We start from the raw sequence: 24,272 nt of genomic DNA, 5'->3' as shown, positions 1-24,272 counted from the left end.
TTGGCCAGTGCTGTATCAGGCGCCCTCTGGCCAGTGCTGTGGCTGGCGCCCTCTGGCCAGTGCTGTGGCTGGCGCCCTCTGGCCAGTGCTGTGGCTGGCGCCCTCTGGCCAGTGCTGTGGCTGGCGCCCTCTGGCCAGTGCTGTGGCTGGCGCCCTCTGGCCAGTGCTGTGGCTGGCGCCCTCTGGCCAGTGCTGTGGCTGGCGCCCTCTGGCCAGTGCTGTGGCAGGCGCCCTCTGGTCAGTGCTGTGCCAGGCGCCCTTTGGCCAGTGCTCTGGCTGGCACCCTTAATAATAATAATAATAATAATAATAATCTTAATTTATATAGCGCCAACATATTCCGCAGCGCTTTACAGTTTAACAGTTTCAAACAACAATCATAGGTAACAATGTTAACAATACAGCAATAAAGCAAAATAAGACGACCCTGCTCGTGAGAGCTTACAATCTACAATGAGGTGGGGAGATACAAAGTACAGGTGTGTATTTACAATGATGTATTTACAATGATGGTCCAGCCATCTTCAGGGGGTGGGGGGTAGATGAGATAGTGAAAGGGCTGCACACACACACACACACACACACACACACACACACACACACACACACACACACACACACACACACACACACAAAATGACTGATTAGGGAACGTGATAGGCCGCTCTGAACAAATGAGTTTTGAGTGAGCGCCTAAAGCTATGCAAGTTGTGGATGGTCCTAATGTCTTGGGGTAGAGCATTCCAGAGGATTGGCGCAGCACGGGAGAAGTCTTGGAGTCGGGAGTGGGAGGTACGGATTAGTGCAGAGGTTAGTCGAAAGTCGTTTGCAGAGCGCAGTGGTCGGTTAGGCCGATAGACAGAAATGAGGGAGGAGATGTAAGGGGGTGCCGCACTGTGGAGAGCTTTGTGGGTGAGAACAAGTACTTTGAATTGTATCCTGTAATGAATGGGCAGCCAGTGTAATGACTGGCGAAGAGCGGACACGTCCGAGTAACGAATAGCCAGATGGACGACCCTGGCTGCTGCATTAAGGATAGACTGGAGAGGGGAAAGTCGCGTGAGGGGGAGGCCAATTAAAAGAGAGTTGCAGTAGTCCAGGCGGGAGTGGATTAGGGCGACAGTGAGAGTTTTTGTGTCACCCTTTGGCCAGTGCTGTGTCCTACACCATTCATGGGTACCTTTCTCACCAGAGTAAATTGCAGTGACACGGGGCTTAGTTTGTGCGGAGTTGTGTTGTAATTGCATTGCATATAATGCGTGTACTATATAATCTCTTTATCTGAAGGTGTCAGTGTGTCATCAGCAGAAGAACTAGTCCAAGCACATAAACAATCAGTTGTATCCGGCTCCTCCCTTCTTTCTCAGCTCCTTTCTTGGTCTTCCATGTCTCTTTCTACCACTTGTCACTTGGCCTCTCGTTATTTCTTGCTCCTTTCTTCCTTGTTTCCTCTTGTCTCATACAGTTTTTTTTCCCATTCCCCTTTGTTCTTTCATTATTTTCTTTTTCCTCCCTCATCTTTTTCACCAAGTTACCGTAGCTTGTATTTTTCCGTTTCTTGTTCCCAAGGTTTCTTTTTCCTCTTCTGCTGCTTCTTAAAGGAAACATACAGGATGTGATGTAAAATGATGGTACGTTAATACATAGACAGGTATCTGCCATTACTCTTGGTGATGGATCCTGTGGTTTGGATCCACGCTCCTGACAGAACTCATTGATCGGGGTGGATCACACTTGGACCTGTAACCTCAACCCATCATCTCTCAGTGTATTAATAATGTCCACCTGTTTATTGTAAAAAGTTTTTTTCCTAATCTTTGACCTGTAGTTCTCTTCTTTTAAATAAATGATTTAATAAATTAACTTGATCAATCACACACCGTTACAGTTGTGATTGGCCTTGCTGTTACTTGCCTTGCTTGCGGTTTGACATAATGGATTGGGCTAGATAAAAAGAAAAAAAAGACTTGATCAGTTTGTCAGTTTTTTCAGCAATTGCATAAGTTTGTACATCCATTGCAGTTTCAGGTCAGGCATCATCAACCTCTTCTATGACGAAAACTGGTTCCTGGTAAAGTAGATCACAACCATTGTCGCCCCCTCAAAAGCTCCCACAGCCACTTTCTAGACTTCAGAATGGCGTATAGGCCCTTTTATTCAGGCCAATTGTCCTCTGCATGATCCTCTGTAACTGTGCAGTAAATATTATCTGGCTATGTCGTCCAGCATTTCGAGGCCTACTGGTCATTTAGGAGTCTGGGAGGTCAGGTTGGGTGGTCTTCGCCACCCTTTGTGCAGTCAATCATGAGTGGAAACTGTATTGTAATATATCTTGGTGTGCTGCCACCATACACTTAAAGGTTTGTAAATGTGGCTGTCTCACACTGCTTATCTCCACCATTCCCCCTGCCTTATCTTATCTCCTGCCCTGACACCCAATAGTGTGAATTCAGGCAATGGCTCCTCACTTTGTTTAGTCTCCTAGGAAGACAGGTTATGGCTCTTATCCAAGTGAGCCATGATGTTGATTTGTCGGTGTTCTAATTTAAAGAGGTCTTCTGCTACTTTCTTAACCTATAAGTCATCATCAATATGAGATTGGAGGGGTGTGCACCCAACACCCCCACCTGTCAGCTGTTCCCTGTCTCGAGAACTAAGAGGGGTGGATATGCCACTATACAGTTGGCAGAGCTGTACTGCTCTTCTCCGCAGCTGATACCTTGAGCAGCTGATTGGTGGAGGTGGCGGATAAGTAATCAATATACTGTACATGTAGTAGAGAACACCTATAAGCCAGGCCCACTTTCATTTGACCCTACTGTAAACATCCTACTACCACAACCGGTCTGGTACGTGGGGCAGGCCCGATTTTATAGTAAGCCATGATACCGATGACCCACCTTAACTATAAGACCAAGAAAAGGGGCATTAGGCGCAGCTGGTCTCCTGTGCTCCTCCCATTTGTGAGTTTGTCCAAGACGGATCATACAAAATCCCAACACAGTTTTAGAAACTGGAAGCTGTGCATGAGCATACTCGGCTAATAAGAACTTTCTTGAGTCACCTGGCACAAATACTCGGCTAATAGGAACTTTCTTGAAAGTCACATGGTACAAATACTGGTAGTGTTGATTTATTTTTTGTCCAATTTGGTGATGGGGATGACTTTTGGGGTAATTTTAATGGGTACCGTAGCATATTTTTGATATGGCATCCAACAAATGAAAAAAAGAAGCCTGTCATGGTGGTGATTCCCTTTAAAGCGACGCATTCTTGACCTCTGCTCTATTCCAAACCCCACCTGAGCATGTGGGGCGGGGAAGGACTGGTGACGGGCACTCAGCATTCAGATCCTCATCTTCCAGGAAACTGGTGATTAAATGCCTCAAGCTGGAATACCCCTTTAATTCATGAGTTTCTCCTAAGACCAATAATAACCTTCAGTAAAGGACGGCATTTTCCAGGTGCCATTGCGTGTAAAGCAAGCCGTCTTCTCCTCACCATTATTGAGAAGCGCACACAGGAACAACTTAGGAGCCATTAAAGGTGCGGAAATCAAATCTAGCTGAGGAGACAATTTTTATATCCGTGATCCGAGGTTTGTTTAACATGATCCTCCGAGCAGTGAGATATCACCTTCCACCCGTGTGTCACAGCCTGTGCTCCAAGCAACGGGAGCCAAGAAGTCTATAGGGGGCCGATGTGAGCAACGTCACCACAACCGCAAACCGCATAATCTGACCTAACCAATTGGCAGTTCCCTCTCAGTCCCCCCAAAATATTAAGAAACTGTAATATAACATATTGTAAAGTAATACAATAAAAAAAAAACAATATAATCTAAGAGTATGATCGATTTGATTAAAAATCATTTTGATGGTCTTTTGTTGCACTCTTGCCAGTTCATTTTTGCTGATTTATAGGGCCCCTTAAAATTACCAGTCCATATCTTGCCATCAAGCCCGAGGGGGTGTAGTATGAAACAAGGATTCCTAGCTAAGCATTGCCCCTGTGGATCCTGCACTTGGCATAACATAGTGTATCAGTGTTTTCCAGAGTGTTGCTTTGATTGTCTGTCTATCTGTCATCATTTCGGGGAGACCTTAACTCAGTGCGTACTGACTTTTAGGGCTATGTAGCAGCTGCAGAGGTAATCTATCGAAACGTATAGACTTTATTAAATATGTGAATCTGTTCTCGGTAATGTCAGATTATGTGGTAAATGGTCCCATCCTCTTTTTGCAGATTTCACACTATGTGCTTGGCTCTTCTGGTAAGTGAGCCATGTATCAGCATTTGTCGCTTATTTGCATACATGCTTCCTCGTGTGTAGTAAGGCTTTTGCAGGCATTTCTGTCTTACTAGACCTAAAATTTATGAAAGGGTTGGACATTGAACAACAGCTTCCATACCACACCCACACACAATACTTGTACCCAAATGACTGTTCTTTGCCCACCACAAAAGATGGCATAATGGGGTATTATCAGCTTACACAATTATGGTATATCCATAGGATATCCCGTATATAATAGATGAGGGTTTCATCAACGGGGATTGCAACTGTCTCGAGAACGGGGTCCTGATATGTTCCACTGTCAGTGTAGAGGAATTCCCATTCATTTGTATGGTAACTCAGACCACCTCTCCACTGAAAGCGGTGTCTATCGGGACTCGATCCACAACATTTCTGCGGGACCTATTGATGACACCCTCATCTACTATATATTTAAATGGGACATTCTGTGGATATACTATAATTGCACAAGGTGTAGTAGGTTCATCAAAGTCTTAGAAGAATATGTCAGCCAGTTGGTGGACCAGGAGTTGTCCATAGACTTGAGATGAAAGTAACATGTTTAGCCTACTGTAGTGTTTCTGACACTTGACAGAAATACAAGACTATACACATTAGACTAAAGTCTGCCGAACCCATGATGTGTGTAAGGGTCTCCCAACTTTCCACCGACACATAATTTCAATGATGAAAAGGATCCAGGCTTTGGATTTCCAGTGGAGTTGGCACCGATGGCTGTGAGCCAAATGATTTTTTGTGCATGCGAGTTTTAAGTGTTCTACAGAATTTTATCTAGCTCAGGGATGTCAAACTCAAATACACAGCTGGACAAAGTCGCAGCTAACCTTGTAATGTAAGAGCAGTAAAAAGCATATTGCCCAATAGCCTAATTTAAATATATAATGAAGGATAAAAAATTGAATAATACAGATAAGGTATGATGCCAACAAAAGTGCCCCCAAGCACAGTATGATCTCCCCAGATTGAATTCCTCCACAGTACCTTCCACACGCACGGTATGATGACTTCTTTCCTTCAATCACCCCTGACAAAGAATGGTGACCCCATCACAGTATGATTTTCCAACTGTAATCCCCACACAGCTCTCCATACAATATAATGGGCACAAAAAAGCACTCCATACAGTATACTGGGCCCCACATAGTCATCCATACAATTTATGGGGGCCCTGCATTGCCTTCAATACAGTGTAACGGCCACACATATTGTTCAATACAGTGTAATGGGCCCACATAATGCTTCATACAGCATAATGGTCTCACATAGTGCTCCATACAGTATTATGGGCATCATATAGTCCTCCATACAGTATAATAGACCCACATAAAAAAAAATACTCATCCCTGAACGTTCCCCTGCTGCTCCGGTCTCTTTGTGCTCTCTTCAGATCCTCTACACACCTCGAAACATTGGGCGCCATGTAATGACATCATTGTACCTGCTGCACGTAGAAGTCAGACTCAGACAGGGAATGATGGGAGAAGGAGTGTCATCTGACGCTCCCTCCTCCATTATTGATTTCATCTGTATTGGCATCTAGAATACCGATATAGTTGAAAGTGCCATGCCCGGTTGTAAGATTCCCCTCAGCGTTATGCACCAAGTAAACTCTGGGGACCCACCTTGGGTCGTGAGCCAAATATACTCGGGGGATCTGCCAGGCGTTGCGGGCCAAATATATACTCACCCTTCGGGCCAGAGTTTGACATGTGTGATCTAAAGGTATCCAAAAACAAGTGTTGATCACCGACGAATTACCTGGGAAATCCGACTTGGTGGAACTTTTATACTGCTTAGGTTGGATAGAACTTTATTACTATAGGCTTTTCATCACTTACCATATTCTAGGACGGGGTCCCCAACCTGTAGCTCGGGAGCCACATGTGGCTCGCGGTCCCATGAATTGTGGCTCACGGCTGTCTTCCTGCTTGGTGCATTTGCTCCAGATTTAGTAAACTGGTATGAAGAGCACATCTCCAAATGGTGAACATTGTGAGTAGCCCTGCATAGAAGAGCAGATTTGGGTACACTTCTACTGGTCTTGGGGGGTTTAGAGATAAGATTATTTAAGTATGGTACACTGTAGAGAGGACGATACTACCGATCAGAGGAGGTGCTTGAAGATGGATGTGACTGTGTTGGGAATGCGTGATGGGAGAATGCTGAATGTGGTGGGGTGTGGTGAGAACCCTTGGATCTTGGTATTGCTTCAGGGTGATTTGTGTGGAAAAGCTTTGGTTACCATTATACCCGTAATGGGGGCTTTGGTTGCCACTACTGTGAGGGGGGCAGTAGCTGGATGTGGCTCGCGACCCTCTTGCAGAGCTGAATGTGGCTCTCAAGGTCAGAAAGGTTGGGGAGCACTGTTCTAGGACAACACAATGGAAAGACAATGATTTCAGAAAGGATTAATAATATAGGAACTTTATTTCAAAGAGTTTTATGCCATCTCGGTTTCAAGAGCCTGTGAAGGAAAGTGTCAAGATAGGAACTGAGAAGTAGTTCGTTTAGAAGAGATGATGAAACCTTTAGGCAATTTGTCAGAAGATGAAGCAAAGAGATGGACAAGCTCATCAATGGTCCTCGCCTATGTCGTCTACAATATCTGCTACACTGATATGGTTGCTGATTCTGAACATGACAAATGAGAGCTGACTCTCTAGATAAAAATCCCATTATTCTCTTACTTAAATCTTGGGATGTCAAATATCTGTTCAGAAGTTTGGTAGGACAGAACAAGACCATGTTTCCCCGTCAAGGTTGGTGAAAAGCCGAGACTTGGAACTTTTGGAGTTCTTCCCCTCCTTTCTTGGTTTGTAAATGCCATTCTGTACCAATACAAGGAGTGCCCCTTGACTTGTTAAACAGCTTAAGGTCTTGAAGACTCATCGTGGATGAGCGGGCCGCGCCGTGGGCTCTGCATTCCCCATCGATTATCGCCTCAGCTCAGAACAATATTACACAACTGAAAAGAGAAAACCTTTCACTTGGAAACAAGAACATTGCTCTGTCAGGCACGAGAGGCCCAGGCTCATCCATTGTTTAATAATTTAATTCACTTAACAGGCTCTATCGGATTTTACTTTTTACTTGATTGGGCAAACAGGATTTTGAAACCCATGGGTGCTGCCACGAAAGAGAATTTAGGAGGAGGGAATGAGTATATGAAAGCTGGCAGAGCACTGGGGAATACAAGAGAATGGAGTGCACTACCAAGCTTATACTGAAGCTTCAGCTGTATAGCCCCGTATTCTCCAACCTCTGCATCTTCACACCAGGGCTACTGACGGTTAAAAAGGAAAGCTACGCACAATTCACATTGACATCAATGCTACAGTTATGTTTTCTTTGTTTTCCTATTTTGAATGTCTCCCATCATCAATAAGGAAGGACCACAGATTTTAATATTTTTTTTCTAGCACGATGAAAGCTCTCTCGTGTAATGTTGGTTTGATTTAACAGCAACTATACTACAATTAAGAGCACACCCTGCGCTCGAATGCATAAGAAGAATTCCCTGTTTTTTCCCTTATGGATTTTATCCTATGAAATTATAGTTGCCATACTTTTTATCCACACAAGAGTGCTGGACTTCACTTTTCTTTCTTTTCTGTTGGAAATTTCTGTGCACCTGATCTCCCAGTGAGCTGACTAATCTACCTTTCCATGTGCTATAATACTGCCTACTACGTATAAGAATATCACTACTATAATCCTGCCTGATGTTCAAGAATATAACTACTATAATACTGCCCCTATCTACAAGAATGTAACACTATAATAATTCTCCTATGTAAAGGAATATAACTACTATAATACTGCCCCTATGTACAAGAATATAACTACCGTACTATAATACTGCCCCTATGTACAAGAATATAACTACTATAATACTGCTCCTATGTACAGGAATATAACTACTATAATACTGCACCTATGTACAAGAATATAACTACTATAATGCTGTCTCCTATGTACAAGAATATAACTACTATAATACTGCCCCCATGTACAAGAATATAACATCTATAATACTGCCCCTATGTACAAGAATATAACTACTATAATACTGCCCCTATGTACAAGAATATAACTGCTATAATACTTCTCCTATGTACAAGAATATAGCTACTATAATACTGCACCTATGTACAGGAATATAACTACTATAATACTGCCTCCTAGGTACAAGAATATAGCTACTATAATACGGTCTCCTATGTACAAGAATATAACTACTATAATACTGCGCCTATGTACAAGAATATAACTACTAGTAGCTGTTTCCAGCCAGCTAACGCTCGGCACGCTCATTGCTATCTAATTAACGCTGCTGGTGATTATGCAATTAATTGCACGTTTACCTTGGCTGAAGTGGTTGAATTACATAGAAAGGAAGTGCTGCGTGTGGTAATGTGGGGGGAGGAGCCTCGTGTGGTAATGTGTGGGGACGGAGCCTCGTGTGGTAATGTGGGGGAGGAGCTTTGTGGTAATGTGTGGGGACGCAGCCTCGTGTGGTAATGTGTGGGGACGCAGCCTCGTGTGGTAATGTGTGGGGACGGAGCCTCGTGTGGTAATGTGTGAGGACGGAGCCTCGTGTGGTAATGTTGGGGGCGGAGCCTCGTGTGGTAATGTCAGGACGGAGCCTCGTGTGGTAATATGTGAGGACGGAGCCTCGTGCGGTAATGTGTGGGGACGCAGCCTCGTGTGGTAATGTGTGGGGACAGAGCCTCGTGTGGTAATGTGTGGGGATGGAGCCTTGTGTGGTAATGTGTGGGGACGGAGCCTCGTGTGGTAATGTGTGGGGACGGAGCCTCGTGTGGTAATGTGTGGGGACGGAGCCTCGTGTGGTAATGTGTGAGGATGGAGCCTCGTGTGGTAATGTGGGGGGGCGGAGCCTTGTGTGGTAATGTCAGGACGCAGCCTCGTGTGGTAATGTGTTGGGGGGTGGGATTATGTGTGGTGATGTGGTGTGGGGGCGGGATTATGTGTGGTGATGTGGGGGGGCGGGATTATGTGTGGTGATGTGGGGGGGCGGGATTATGTGTGGTGATGTGGGGGGGCGGGATTATGTGTGATGATGTGGGGGGCGGGATTATGTGTGGTGATGTGGGGGTGGAGATACTGTGCAGGGGGCGGGGTTAGCGAGTGTGATGTGGTGGAGGTCGGGATTGTGTGGGGTAATGTGGTGGGGGGCGGGATTGTGTGTTGTAATGTGGTGGGGCGGCGGGATTGTGTGGTAATGTGGTCGGGGCGGGATTGTGGTAATGGGATGGGGGGTGGGGGGCGGGATTGTGTGGTAATGGGGTGGGGGGCGGGATTATGTGTGGTAATGTGGTGGGGGTGGGATTGTGTGTGGTAATGGGGTGGGGGGCGGGATTATGTGTGGTAATGTGGTGGGGAGGATTGTGTGTGGTAATGTGGTGGGGGTGGGATTGTGTGTGGTAATGGGGTGGGGGATGGGATACTGTGTGGTGATGTGGTGGGGGCGGAGCTATTGTGCAGGGGGCGGATTAGCGAGTAATCACGATGCGCTATATATATATATATATAATTCTGCTCCTATGTACAAGAATATAACTACTATAATACTGCCCCTATGTACAAGAATATAACTACTATAATACTGCCACTGTGCACAAGGATATAACTACTATAATACTGCCACTGTGCACAAGAATATAACTACTATAATACTGCTCCTATGTACAAGAATATAACTACTATAATACTGCCCCTATGTACAAGAATATAACTACTATAATACTGCCCCTATGTACAAGAATATAACTACTATAATACTGCCCCTATGTACAAGGATATAACTACTATAATACTGCCACTGTGCACAAGGATATAACTACTATAATACTGCCACTGTGCACAAGAATATAACTACTATAATACTGCTCCTATGTACAAGAATATAACTACTATAATACTGCCCCTATGTACAAGAATATAACTACTATAATACTGCCCCTATGTACAAGAATATAACTACTATAATACTGCCCCTATGTACAAGGATATAACTACTATAATACTGCCCCTATGTACAAGGATATAACTACTATAATACTGCCCCTATGTACAAAGATATAACTACTATAATACTGCTCCTATGTACAAGAATATAACTACTATAATACTGCCCCTATGTACAAGAATATAACTATAATAATAATAATAATAATAATAATTTTTATTTATATAGCGCCAACATATTCCGCAGCGCTTTACAACTTATAGAGGGGACTTGTACAGACAATAGACATTACAGCATAACAGAAATCACAGTTCAAAATAGATACCAGGAGGAATGAGGGCCCTGCTCGCAAGCTTACAAACTATGAGGAAAAGGGGAGACACGAGAGGTGGATGGTAACAATTGCTTTAGTTATTTGGACCAGCCATAGTGTAAGGCTCGGGTGTTCATGTAAAGCTGCATGAACCAGTTAACTGCCTAAGTATGTAGCAGTACAGACACAGAGTGCTATTAACTGCATAAAGTGTATGAGAACACGATGCAAGGAACCTGATGTGTTTTTTTTTTTCTTTCTATTTTTAATAGGCCACACAGGGATAGTTAGGTTAATGCGTTGAGGCGGTAGGCCAGTCTGAACAAATGCGTTTTTAGGGCACGCTTAAAACTGTGGGGATTGGGGATTAATCGTATTAACCTAGGTAGTGCATTCCAAAGAATCGGCGCAGCACGTGTAAAGTCTTGGAGACGGGAGTGGGAGGTTCTGATTATTGAGGATGCTAACCTGAGGTCATTAGCGGAGCGGAGGGCACGGTTAGGGTGGTAGACTGAGACCAGAGAGGAGATGTAGGGTGGTGCTGAGCCATGGAGTGCTTTGTGGATGAGGGTAGTAGTTTTGTACTGGATTCTGGAGTGGATGGGTAGCCAGTGTAATGACTGGCACAAGGTAGAGTCATCGGTGTAACGGTTGGTGAGGAATATGATCCTGGCAGCAGCATTCAGGACAGATTGGAGCGGGGAGAGTTTGGTAAGAGGGAGGCCGATTAGTAGAGGCCGATTAGTAGAGAGTTACAATAGTCCAGACGGGAATGAATAAGCGAAACAGTAAGAGTTTTTGCAGAGTCGAAAGTAAGAAAAGGGCGAAATCTAGAAATGTTTTTGAGATACAAATAAGAAGAGCGAGCCAGTGATCGGATGTGGGGGGTGAATGAAAGCTCGGAATCAAGGATAACCCCAAGGCAGCGGGCATGTTGCTTTGGAGTAATGGTGGAACCACACACGGAGATGGCAATGTCAGGCAAAGGTAGGTTAGTAGAGGGAGAGAACACGAGGAGTTCAGTTTTTGACAGGTTCAGTTTCAGATAGAGGGAGGACATGATGTTAGAGACAGCGGTAAGACAATCACTGGTGTTTTCTAAGAAGGTCGGAGTGAAAGCAGGAGAAGAGGTGTATAATTGGGTGTCGTCAGCATAGAGATCGTACTGGAAACCAAATCTACTGATTGTTTGTCCATAACTACTATAATACTGCTCCTATGTACAAGAATATAACTACTATAATACTGCCCCTATGTACAAGAATATAACTACTATAATACTGCCCCCTATGTACAAGAATATAACTACTATAATACTGCCCCTATGTACAAGAATATAACTACTATAATACTGCCCCCTATGTACAAGAATATAACTACTATAATACTGCCCCTATGTACAAGAATATAACTACTATAATACTGCCCCCTATGTACAAGAATATAACTACTATAGTACTGCTCCTATGTACAAGAATATAACTACTATAGTACTGCTCCTATGTACAAGAATATAACTACTATAATACTGCCCCCTATGTACAAGAATATAACTACTATAATACTGCCCCCTATGTACAAGAATATAACTACTATAATACTGCCCCTATGTACAAGAATATAACTACTATAATACTGCCCCTAGAGCACAGGAGGTTTTGCCCACCACTGTCACGCCACTGCCACTCTTTTCAGGCGGTTGGCTGATATCTCCTTTTGCTTACACAGCAGCGGAAAGGAGTTACCTGATGATAATCCTATCAGACTGAATAGGATAATTATTGTCTATGCTTCTCTGTGGCGTGAGAAGATGAGCGCTGATGACCCGCATGTATAACTTATCTCTCTTATTCACAGTTAGTGGATAGATGTGAGGAGTTTTATGTATACTCTGCCCTTGGTGGCGAATCTTATCCTGTGTTACCAGCTGCCTGCCAGACTATGGGGGTCATATTTGTCTTCGGAATATCAGTATATTGGAATCTAAAATAAAGTACCCCCATAAAAGTACCATGACACAATGTTTGGTATAATCCACCGTGTTTTTCCTTCATTTTACTTGAGTAATCAGAGCCGAGACCCCGGTATTCTCCGAGTCTCCATACAAAGATTGTATAACAGTTTGAGTCATAGAGCCATCTGCTTTGACTTTTGTCAGAATGAGTAACTGTGCTGTGTAGACGCCAGTGCCTACCATTGCTTACCAACCAGTATAAACACTCTCTGCAGCCTTATGTCACTGAGATCTCGTCTAAGGTCTTGTCCCATAATCGGTAATGGAGGATGTAGAAGTGAGAGGATTGAATTGGATGTTCTGTATGGTTATATGTCCTTAGCCTGGACCGTCCCTAAAGTACGACCAGCTCTGCCCTTGCCTATAGTAGCCTCACCCATCCCTTTAGATTGTGAGCCCTCACGGGCAGGGTCCGCTTTTCTTCTGTACCAGTTATAACTTGCGTTTTTTAAGATTACTGTGCTTGTTTTTATTATGTATAGCCCTCCTCACATGTAAAGCACCATGGAACAAATGCCGCTATAATAATAAATAATAATAATAAAGGAAATATTTAATCAGAAAATGACCCATTGTTTAAATCAGGGTTTCGTGTTTAAATGTATTTTGTTATTTACATTTTTAGTAATGTTTTCTACTTCGCTGTATCACAATCTTTATTAAACATAAAAATGAGAAATGTTGTAAATCTCACACCGGCCACTAAGGTGTGTTTTGTTTTGTTTTTTTGTTTTTTTTTTAACGCTTTTCCTGTTCTTTTAGTAAACAACACGTACATTAGTTTCAATGGCTTGGCTCAATCCCTAAAATTTGTATTTTTTTGTATTGAAGCATCTAATGAGCATGTGCAAAGTTGATTGTGAAGGCAGGGGGAGGCTGCAACATCATTTTTTGTGATTGGTGGATTCTTATCAGCTGCGTATTCGTTTACTTTACTAGTGTAGTACTGAATCTGCTGATGAGGAAACTGCTTTAAACTGTTCCTGAAAGTTATCCGTTTTGGTGCCGTGATTTTGCCATACTTACGTGGGAAAATTTTTCTTTGGTTCTAATCCTGATTCTGGTATCATAGACTTCAGTTATGTCTCCTGACCATACTGCTCATAAATACTAGAATACTTTTACATGAGACCAAATGGATTCCTACGACTCTAGACATCAAATATCACCTAGAGGATTGTAGATGTTTCTGTAAAAGTCCAAAAAGTTGAACAAACTTGGGACTTCATGAAGGATGTATCGTTACAGTAATGGTTGAGGGCCCCATGTTTTCCTCATCCTACCATTGTCTAACATTCCTTTTGGTTGCAACATGTCAAAATCATTTACCATTTTGTGCGTTCTTGCGTTTGAGCAGTCCAAACAAGGTCAACTTTTCTTGACTTGACTTGACTTTAGATGCATTCCCTCACATGTTCTGTTTTTGGGCCAATATAACAGCCAAGGAGACCTAATCTATCGAGATTCTTAATTTTCCAGTGTAAGAGCTACAATTATTTCTCAGCGGCATAGGTCAAAATATTGGCGTGTCTATGGCCAGTTTTAGTTGAGTATTGGTAGGTAGCTTACTTACATTTGCTAGCTTTAAAGGTTAATACTGATAAGTAGTAAGGATTAGTTATCGAAAAGGAGTGTGTCACTTCTGAAATCGATATTTTGCACTTATTATTTAGAATTGAACGCTCATACTTTTCTGCCCTGGAAAGCAGAAGACGCAAGGTCCCACCATGACATTTCTCCATGCCTCCTTTTCATCGTGACATTGGTGTGAGACCTTTAATGGTTCAGGGGCCATGTCTAATAATGTGTAGCAATGTCCGTATTAACAGCATTTCATGGTGTCCCCAGGTCAGGAATATTCGGCATTGTTCTCGCAAGCTTCTTTTTGATGCCAATTAAACCATATCTCCACACGCTTCCCTCTTGCTTTGTAAACCCCATAGCGATTTGTAACACAGCTGACACTATATGTTTCTTCTCTTCCAGATATTCCTTGTGGACTTTTTTTTTTTTTTTTGCTTCCCTTGAATGATGAGCAAAGATCTTGGGAAGAAGCTCCAGGTAACTTTCGAACCATCTCTCGTTAATAATGGCTTATTGTTATGTCTTTGTATGATGTCGCAGGGAAATGGGGGCGCTAGAAAGGGTATCATTAGGACTTGTTGTGTTTACTGCTAAACAGGTGACAACTGTAGCTGAAGACGCTATCAGCTGATTAATACTCTTGAAAGTCCAGATATAATGCAGGAGACACCGGTTTTCTTCAGTTATAGTGGCTGTAACCTCCTACCGGACATGGACACTCATTTCACCATCATTAGAGGGCAGTCAGATAGTTGTAGACTACAATGGTAGCTTTAGGCTTTGGAGTACGGTATGTTGGATCAAGTTGAGAACTTCTAACAATCTTACGATGACCCATGGAAGATCTGGGATATGGACAACCATTGTGTTCCCACTGAAGCTCCTCTTACTATGGGAAACACTCTTGGTTGTTGACGCCACTTGGCTAGTCAAGGACTGGATAATGCCGGTGAAGGAACCGATAGGGGTAGATTTTTACCTTTTTTTTATTTTTTTTAGTGGTCAAAAAACAACGTCTTAGTCCTCTGTGTAGAACCAAAAGTGTTCGTTTTTAAGGTTCTCCTAGTTTTTCCTATGTGAAAGTTGCTAATTTTATTTGCATGGTTCTTCTTGGCTCCTTGGATTATTCCCGGACTGCATTGGGGAGTTCAGTTATGTCGATGTTCACCATCACTTGGAAAAACATGACTGCTTTCTGAAACAGCACCACCCCTGACCATGGGTTATGTCTGGTATTGCAGCTCTGTCCCATTCAAGTTCTTGGATCTAAACTTCAAGTTATGCGTTACATGCAGATTTATGGGGAGTCTGCTTAGTCTTGGTACCATGCTTAAATAGCTATTCCAGTGCACTAGGTTGTAAATGGAGTACCTGCAGTTCCATATTAGCCCCCCATGATGATAGGTGATATCATAGGACGTCATGCCAGAGGACACTTCATATCTGCGGCGTTTGTGCTGTTCTGAAGTTACTAGATAAGCAGTTGTCTATTTTGTCGTTCAGTCCATTTGAAGGAAGTTGCTGGTGGAAGTCAGAATTTGGCTGATCTGAATGCAGCTTTAGTATAGGAGATTTTCAATATTTTTTTTTTTCGTCCGCTTTCTCCCCTCTCAACCGTCTGGCCCAATTACATCAATCTGAAGCTCTTGTGGATTATTCCTCAACCAGAACATTACGTTCTATTCCACATGTGCCTCCCTGCGTCCATAACAGTGCCAACCCCACAACAGCTGAGATCCCCCTCCTCCTTCTTGTTTCCAGCAAATGAATCTGTTCACCATTAATGCACATTGCTCTTTGTTGCGGTCACTGCTGCATGCTGCGATATGCACACAGGTCATAAGCCTCGAAGGTTGCCAGTAGCCCGCTGGTCAGCCACTGCATAGAGTATGCAGTGCATTTGCTGTTGCAGTGAGCCCAGCAGCCGATGTGACTTGGAGAAGAGGGGTCACACCAGGACATCTATCTAGGTCTGTGGCCAGAACAACACAGATGATTTACGCCCTGCTCCTCCACGCAGCAGTGATGCATTGAAACATTGGGTGTCGTGATCAATAATGTGTCATGTTTTGGGGTTCAAAATGTTGATTAAAAGTATAAAGCACAGGTTTTTGAAAATCATGCATATGTACATGAGCTCCTTTGCATTGGCAAAACATTAGGTTGCTCCTGTATTATACCCCAGAGCTGCACTCTTTATTCTGCCGATGCAGTCACTGTGTACATACATTACATTACTGATCCTGTACTGATCCTGAGTTACATCCTGTATTATACACCAGAGCTGCACTAACTATTCTGCTGGTGCAGTCACTGTGTACATACATTACTGATCCTGAGTTACATCCTGTATTATACCCCAGAGCTGCACTCACTATTCTGCTGGTGCAGTCACTGTGTACATACATTACATTACTGATCCTGAGTTACATCCTGTATTATACTTCGGAGCTGCATACATCACTAAGCATTAATTATGTTGTGTGTGTGCACAGACCTTGCGCTGGTGATTGGAGAACTGGATCTTTTTCTGATGGTAGTTATAGTAGTTACAATATGTTTGATCTCCCCACCCATTATTTTATACAGTCACTCGTGACTACAGCGTTTTCTGCCTCTCACAGAGACTGTCACAAGTACGGTCCACGTACATAAGCTGTGACAATTGAAAACGAGTCGGGAAACCATTTCTTACTTGCGGTCATTTGAATACGATGAGAAAAAAACACTGATGTGGTTTCACGTGGGAGATGGGGTGACAGACTCACTCATGTCTCACTACTATTGAGTCTCCCACGACTTCTTCATGGACTGTAGTCACCGAGAACTTTGTAAGATCAGCTCCTTTCATCAGAGGTGATTTACTTCCGTTTGGTGCGGCTTCTCGCTGTTGGATCTCAGCTGATATGACATTGATAGCTTCTTGTAAAAACTCTATATAACTTTTTTTTTAAAGAAATCTGTGTTGCAGGGTTGCAGGTGACACACATTTTGGGTCACAGAATGGATTGTACAACTGATCTCCAACTACTGTGGAAATTCATTGTTTTAAGGCCCCCTAAACACATCAGCCTAACGTTGGCCAAACCAAACTGCTGGCGAACAATTTCACGTGTATGAACGTCTCCTGACTTTTTCCACCCAACAGATGATGTTGGGGGAGACAAAGGATCCAGCATGTCAGATGTCCAACAGCCAATGTTTTTGTTTTCTGGGAGATAAGCTGCCGCCAGAATGGTTTGGCAATGTCTCTCTCAAGGAGTCCTCATTCTAGTGTATGGGGAACTGTGTAGAGAAACCTGTCTGCCAAATGATCGTTTGGCCAGAAGACAGCTATCAAATGTGTGTGGTGGGCTAAAGTCCCATATCCTGTACCGTTTCAGTCGGAGAAAGGGTTAACCTCATTTACGACATGCATGTCCCCTCTCTGTGTCTAGTCATTGTCTTTAACACCTAGATACAGTCTCTGGACACTGTATCTGAGGCTTTATCAGGTTCTATCTGTAGCACTGGTCAATGTACTCAATCAGGACAACAAGTGCTTGTTTATATAAAATGACCTGCAGACACCCCATGTGTGGCACAATTGTATCCCACCCCCCTAGTTAAGAGATAAATGGTAAAGGCTTAGATAAGGTAATCTCCTTCTTGCCATTTACAATTTGATTTGTCCATTTTTGAACTTCCCAAGTTGGGAGCATAATGTAGAGCAGAGCTCCTCCACTGGATGAGGATTACATGTGTAGACTCCATTCTGAACAGCTCCATGGACCATAATGTGAATTCACTTCACTCTAACTGGAAGGCGCTTGTTTCTGAACCTCTGAGATGGATGAGGATATAAGGTTCCTCCACACTTAGGGTACCGTCACACAGTACAATTTTGATCGCTACAACGGCACGATTCGTGACGTTCCAGCGATGCATTTACGATATCGCTGTGTCTGACACGCTACTGCGATCCGGATCCCCGTCGAGAATCGTACGTCGTAGCAGATCGTTTAAAACTTTCTTTCGTCGTCTAGTGTCCCGCTGTGGCGGCATGATTGCATTGTGTGACACAGGTTGTATACGATGTGCGCACAGTAACCAACGGCTTCTACATCGCAAATACGTCATGAAATTATCGCTCCAGCGCTGTGTATTGCAACGTGTGACCGCAGTATACGACGCTGGAGCGATACTTATACGACGCTGCAACGTCACGAATCGTGCCGTCGTAGCGATGAAAATGGCACTGTGTGACGGTACCCTAACTCAAGACTACATGTGTAGGCTTCATTCTGAAGCCCTCCATGGACTATAATGACATTTTTTCCCAACTATTCATATAAACTTTGCATATCCTGACATTTTTTTGCCAAACTGGTTGCCTAGGTTAGATTTCATTTGTCATCATCAACGTAGATATTTTTTCCAAGAAGGGCATACTTCACTAGACCTCATAAGTTGAACTACTTGGAGTATTGTGTGATTTCTCGATCATCCATGAATGAGAAGATAATCAATTTTATCATGGCCATAAAATATATTAAGTTCAATCTCTTGGTCCATAGGAAGTCAGAATGAAACCCTCAAGGACCCATTTGCCTTGCCTCAATTATTTTTCAAGGTCCTTAAAAACTTTGGACCAGTTTTTGATCTAAGGGGACTTTTTTTTTTATCTGTTGTTGAAGGTGTAAGGCCACCTTAACACTCTAGACCAGGGGTGGGCAATTAATTTTCCCAAGGGGCCACATGAGAGACCGTGACTGTTGTGGAGGGTGAAACCAATAGGCTGAAATTAATTCTGCTCAATATCAATATTGAATTTTATAATTATATATAATTATATTATTTATATTTTATTAATATTAATTGTACCACTTTATATTGAGCTGAATTAAATATGCTGACATCCCCCTATATATCGTTTGAACCCGAGTCTTGCCCCTTCTGTATATTGTATGAACCCCCACACTGCCTCCCCCATGTGCGTCATGAGCCCAACACAGCCTCTCTATATACAGCATGGGCCCCACACATCCTCCCTATACACACTGCATGAGCCCCACACAACCTCCCTATATACTGCATGAGCCCCACACAGCCTCCCTATACACACTGCATGAGCCCCACACAACCTCCCTATATACTGCATGAGCCCCACACAGCCTCCCTATATACACTGCATGAGCTCCACACAGCCTCCCTATATAGACTGCATGAGCTCCACACATCCTCCCTATATACACTGCATGAGCCCCACACAGCCTTACTATATATACTGCATGAGCCCCACACAGCCTCCCTATATACACTGCATGAGGTCCACACAGCCTCCCTATATACACTGCATGAGCCCCACACAGCCTTACTATATATACTGCATGAGCCCCACACATCCTCCCTATATACACTGCATGAGCTCCACACAGCCTCCCTATGTACACTGCATGAGCCCCACACATTCTCCCTATGTACACTGCATGAGCCCCACACAGCCTCCCTATCTATATACACTGCATGAGCTCCACACAGCCTCCCTATATACACTGCATGAGCCCCACACAGCCTCCCTATATACACAGCATGAGCTCCACACAGCCTCCCTATATACACTGCATGAGGTCCACACATCCTCCCTATGTACACTGCATGAGCCCCACACAGCCTCACTATATACACTGCATGAGCTCCACACATCCTCCCCATATACACTGCATGAGGTCCACACAGCCTCCCTATATACACTGCATGAGCTCCACACAGCCTCCCGATATACACTGCATGAGCCCCACACAGCCTCCCTATATACACTGCATGAGCCCCACACAGCCTCCCTATATACACTGCATGAGCCCCACACAGCCTCCCTATATACACTGCATGAGGTCCACACAGCCTCCCTATATACACTGCATGAGCCCCACACAGCCTCCCTATATACACTGCATGAGCCCCACACAGCCTCCCTATGTACTGCATGAGGTCCACACAGTCTCCCCATATACTGCATGAGCCCCACACAGCCTCCCCATATACTGCATGAGCCCCACACAGCCTCCCCATATACAGTATGAGCCCCACACAGCCTCCCTATATAGACTGCATGAGGTCCACACAGCCTCCCTATATAGACTGCATGAGCCCCACACAGCCTCCCTATATACACTGCATGAGCCCCACACATCCTCCCTATATACACTGCATGAGCTCCACACAGCCTCCCTATGTACACTGCATGAGCCCCACACATTCTCCCTATGTACACTGCATGAGCCCCACACAGCCTCCCTATCTATATACACTGCATGAGCTCCACACAGCCTCCCTATATACACTGCATGAGCCCCACACAGCCTCCCTATATACACAGCATGAGCTCCACACAGCCTCCCTATATACACTGCATGAGGTCCACACAGCCTCACTATATACACTGCATGAGCTCCACACATCCTCCCCATATACACTGCATGAGGTCCACACAGCCTCCCTATATACACTGCATGAGCTCCACACAGCCTCCCCATATACACTGCATGAGCTCCACACATCCTCCCTATATACACTGCATGAGCTCCACACAGCCTCCCTATATACACTGCATGAGCCCCACACAGCCTCCCTATATACACTGCATGAGCTCCACACAGCCTCCCCATATACACTGCATGAGCTCCACACATCCTCCCTATATACACTGCATGAGCTCCACACAGCCTCCCTATATACACTGCATGAGCCCCACACAGCCTCCCTATATACACTGCATGAGCCCCGCACAGCCTCCCTATATACACTGCATGAGCCCACACATCCTACGTATATATACAGCATGAGCCCCACACAGCCTCCCTATATACACTGCATGAGCCCCAGACAGCCTGCCTATATACACTGCATGAGCTCCACGCAGCCTCCCTATGTACACTGCATGAGCCCCACACAGCCTCACTATATACACTGCATGAGCTCCACACATCCTCCCCATATACACTGCATGAGGTCCACACAGCCTCCCTATATACACTGCATGAGCTCCACACAGCCTCCCGATATACACTGCATGAGCCCCACACAGCCTCCCTATATACACTGCATGAGCCCCACACAGCCTCCCTATATACACTGCATGAGCCCCACACAGCCTCCCTATATACACTGCATGAGGTCCACACAGCCTCCCTATATACACTGCATGAGCCCCACACAGCCTCCCTATATAGACTGCATGAGGTCCACACAGCCTCCCTATATACACTGCATGAGCCCCACACAGCCTCCCTATATACTGCATGAGCCCCACACAGCCTCCCTATGTACTGCATGAGGTCCACAGTCTCAACATATACTGCATGAGCCCCACACAGCCTCCCTATGTACTGCATGAGGTCCACACAGTCTCCCCATATACTGCATGAGCCCCACACAGCCTCCCCATATACTGCATGAGCCCCACACAGCCTCCCCATATACAGTATGAGCCCCACACAGCCTCCCTATATACACTGCATGAGCCCTACACAGCCTCCCTATATACACTGCGTGAGCCCCACACAGCCTGTCTATATACACTGCATGAGCCCCACACAGCCTCCCTATATACACTGCATGAGCCCCACACATCCTCCCTATATACACTGCATGAGCTCCACACATCCTCCCTATATACAGCTTGAGCCCCACACATCCTCCCTATATACCCTGCATGAGCTCCACACAGCCCGCCTATATACACTGCATGAGCCCCACATAGCCTCCCTATATACACTGCATGAGCCCCACATAGCCTCCCTATATACACTGCATGAGCCCCACACATCCTCCCTATATACACTGCATGAGCTCCACACATCCTCCCTATATACAGCTTGAGCCCCACACATCCTCCCTATATACCCTGCATGAGCTCCACACAGCCCGCCTATATACACTGCATGAGCCCCACACAGCCTCCCTATATACACTGCATGAGCCCCACACATCCTCCCTATATACACTGCATGAGCCCTACACAGCCTCCCTATATACACTGCGTGAGCCCCACACAGCCCGTCTATATACACTGCATGAGCCCCACACAGCCTCCCTATATACACTGCATGAGCCCCATACAGCCTCCCTATATACCCTGCATGAGCCCCACACATCCTCCCTATATACCCTGCATGAGCTCCACACAGCCTGCCTATATACACTGCATGAGCCCCACACAGCCTCCCTATATACACTGCATGAGCTCCACACATCCTCCCTATATACACTGCGTGAGCCCCACACAGCCCGTCTATATACACTGCATGAGCCCCACACAGCCTCCCTATATACACTGCATGAGCCCCACACAGCCTCCCTATATACCCTGCATGAGCCCCACACATCCTCCCTATATACCCTGCATGAGCTCCACACAGCCCGCCTATATACACTGCATGAGCCCCACACAGCCTCCCTATATACAGTATGAGCCCCACACAGCCTCCCTATATACAGCATGAGCCCCACACAGCCTCTCTATATACAGCATGAGCTTTACACAGCCTCCCTATATACACTGCATGAGCCCCACACAGCCTCCCTATATACTGCATGAGCCCCACACAGCCTCCCTATATACACTGCATGAGCTCCACACATCCTCCCTATATACACTGCATGAGCTCCACACATCCTCCCTATATACACTGCATGAGCCCCACACAGCCTCCCTATATACACTGCATGAGCCCCACACAGCCTCTCTATATACACTGCATGAGCTCCACACAGCCTCCCTATATACACTGCATGAGCCCCACACAGCCTCCCTATATACACTGCATGAGCTCCACACAGCCTCCCTATATACACTGCATGAGCTCCACACATCCTCCATATACACACTGCATGAGCTCCACACATCCTCCCTATATACACTGCATGAGCCCCACACAGCCTCCCTATATACACTGCATGAGCCCCACACAGCCTCCCTATATACACTGCATGAGCTCCACACAGCCTCCCTATATACACTGCATGAGCTCCACACATCCTCCCTATATACACTGCATGAGCTAAACACATCCTCCCTATATACACTGCATGAGCCCCACACAGCCTCCCTATATACACTGCATGAGCTCCACACATCCTCCCTATATACACTGCATGAGCTCCACACATCCTCCCTATATACACTGCATGAGCTCCACACAGCCTCCCTATATACACTGCATGAGCCCCACACAGCCTCCCTATATATACTGCATGAGCCCCACACAGCCTCCCTATATACACTGCATGAGCCCCGCACAGCCTCCCTATATACACTGCATGAGCCCACACATCCTACGTATATATACAGCATGAGCTCCACACATCCTCCTTATATACACTGCATGAGCTCCACACAGCCTCCCTATATACACTGCATGAGCCCCAGACAGCCTGCCTATATACACTGCATGAGCTCCACACAGCCTCCCTACATACACTGCATGAGCCCCACACATCTTCCCTATATACACTGCATGAGCTCCACACATCCTCCCTATATACACTGCATGAGCCCCACACATCCTCCCTATATACACTGCATGAGCCCCACACAGCCTCCCTATATACACTGCATGAGCTTCACACATCCTTCCTATATACACTGCATGAGCTCCACACATCCTCCCTATATACACTGCATGAGCTCCACACATCCTCCCTATATACACTGCATGAGCTCCACACAGCCTCCCTATATACACTGCATGAGCCCCACACAGACTCCCTATATATACTGCATGAGCCCCACACAGCCTCCCTATATACACTGCATGAGCCCCGCACACCCTCCCTATATACACTGCATGAGCCCACACATCCTACGTATATATACAGCATGAGCCCCACACAGCCTGCCTATATACACTGCATGAGCCCCACACAGCCTCCCTATATACACTGCATGAGCTCCGCACATCCTCCCTATATATACTGCATGAGCCCCACACAGCCTCCCCATATACTGCCTGAGCCCCACACAGCCTCCCCCATGTGCAGCATGTCGCTCCCTATATGCAGAACCATGTCAACC

At 45.1% G+C, this 24,272-nt stretch overlaps 1 protein-coding gene across 6 annotated transcripts in view; it reads left to right on the top strand.

Annotated features, from left to right (window-relative positions):
- The window catches only part of MEF2D (myocyte enhancer factor 2D), a 181,022-nt gene that overhangs the window by 52,763 nt on the left and 103,987 nt on the right, over window positions 1–24,272 (top strand). For 4 of the 6 annotated variants that reach the window (XM_077258508.1, XM_077258534.1, XM_077258517.1 and 1 more), the window contains exon 2: window positions 14,621–14,695. The exons of the other annotated variants lie outside the window; for them this stretch is intronic. The gene's annotated coding sequence lies outside the window, so the exon portion shown is untranslated. The remainder of the gene's footprint in view (window positions 1–14,620; window positions 14,696–24,272) is intronic. 6 annotated transcript variants of the gene reach the window in all.

This window comes from Ranitomeya variabilis, chromosome 1 (genome assembly GCF_051348905.1).
Source record: "Ranitomeya variabilis isolate aRanVar5 chromosome 1, aRanVar5.hap1, whole genome shotgun sequence".
Taxonomy (NCBI): domain Eukaryota; kingdom Metazoa; phylum Chordata; class Amphibia; order Anura; family Dendrobatidae; genus Ranitomeya; species Ranitomeya variabilis.
This window is presented reverse-complemented; position numbering and strand designations above follow the sequence as displayed.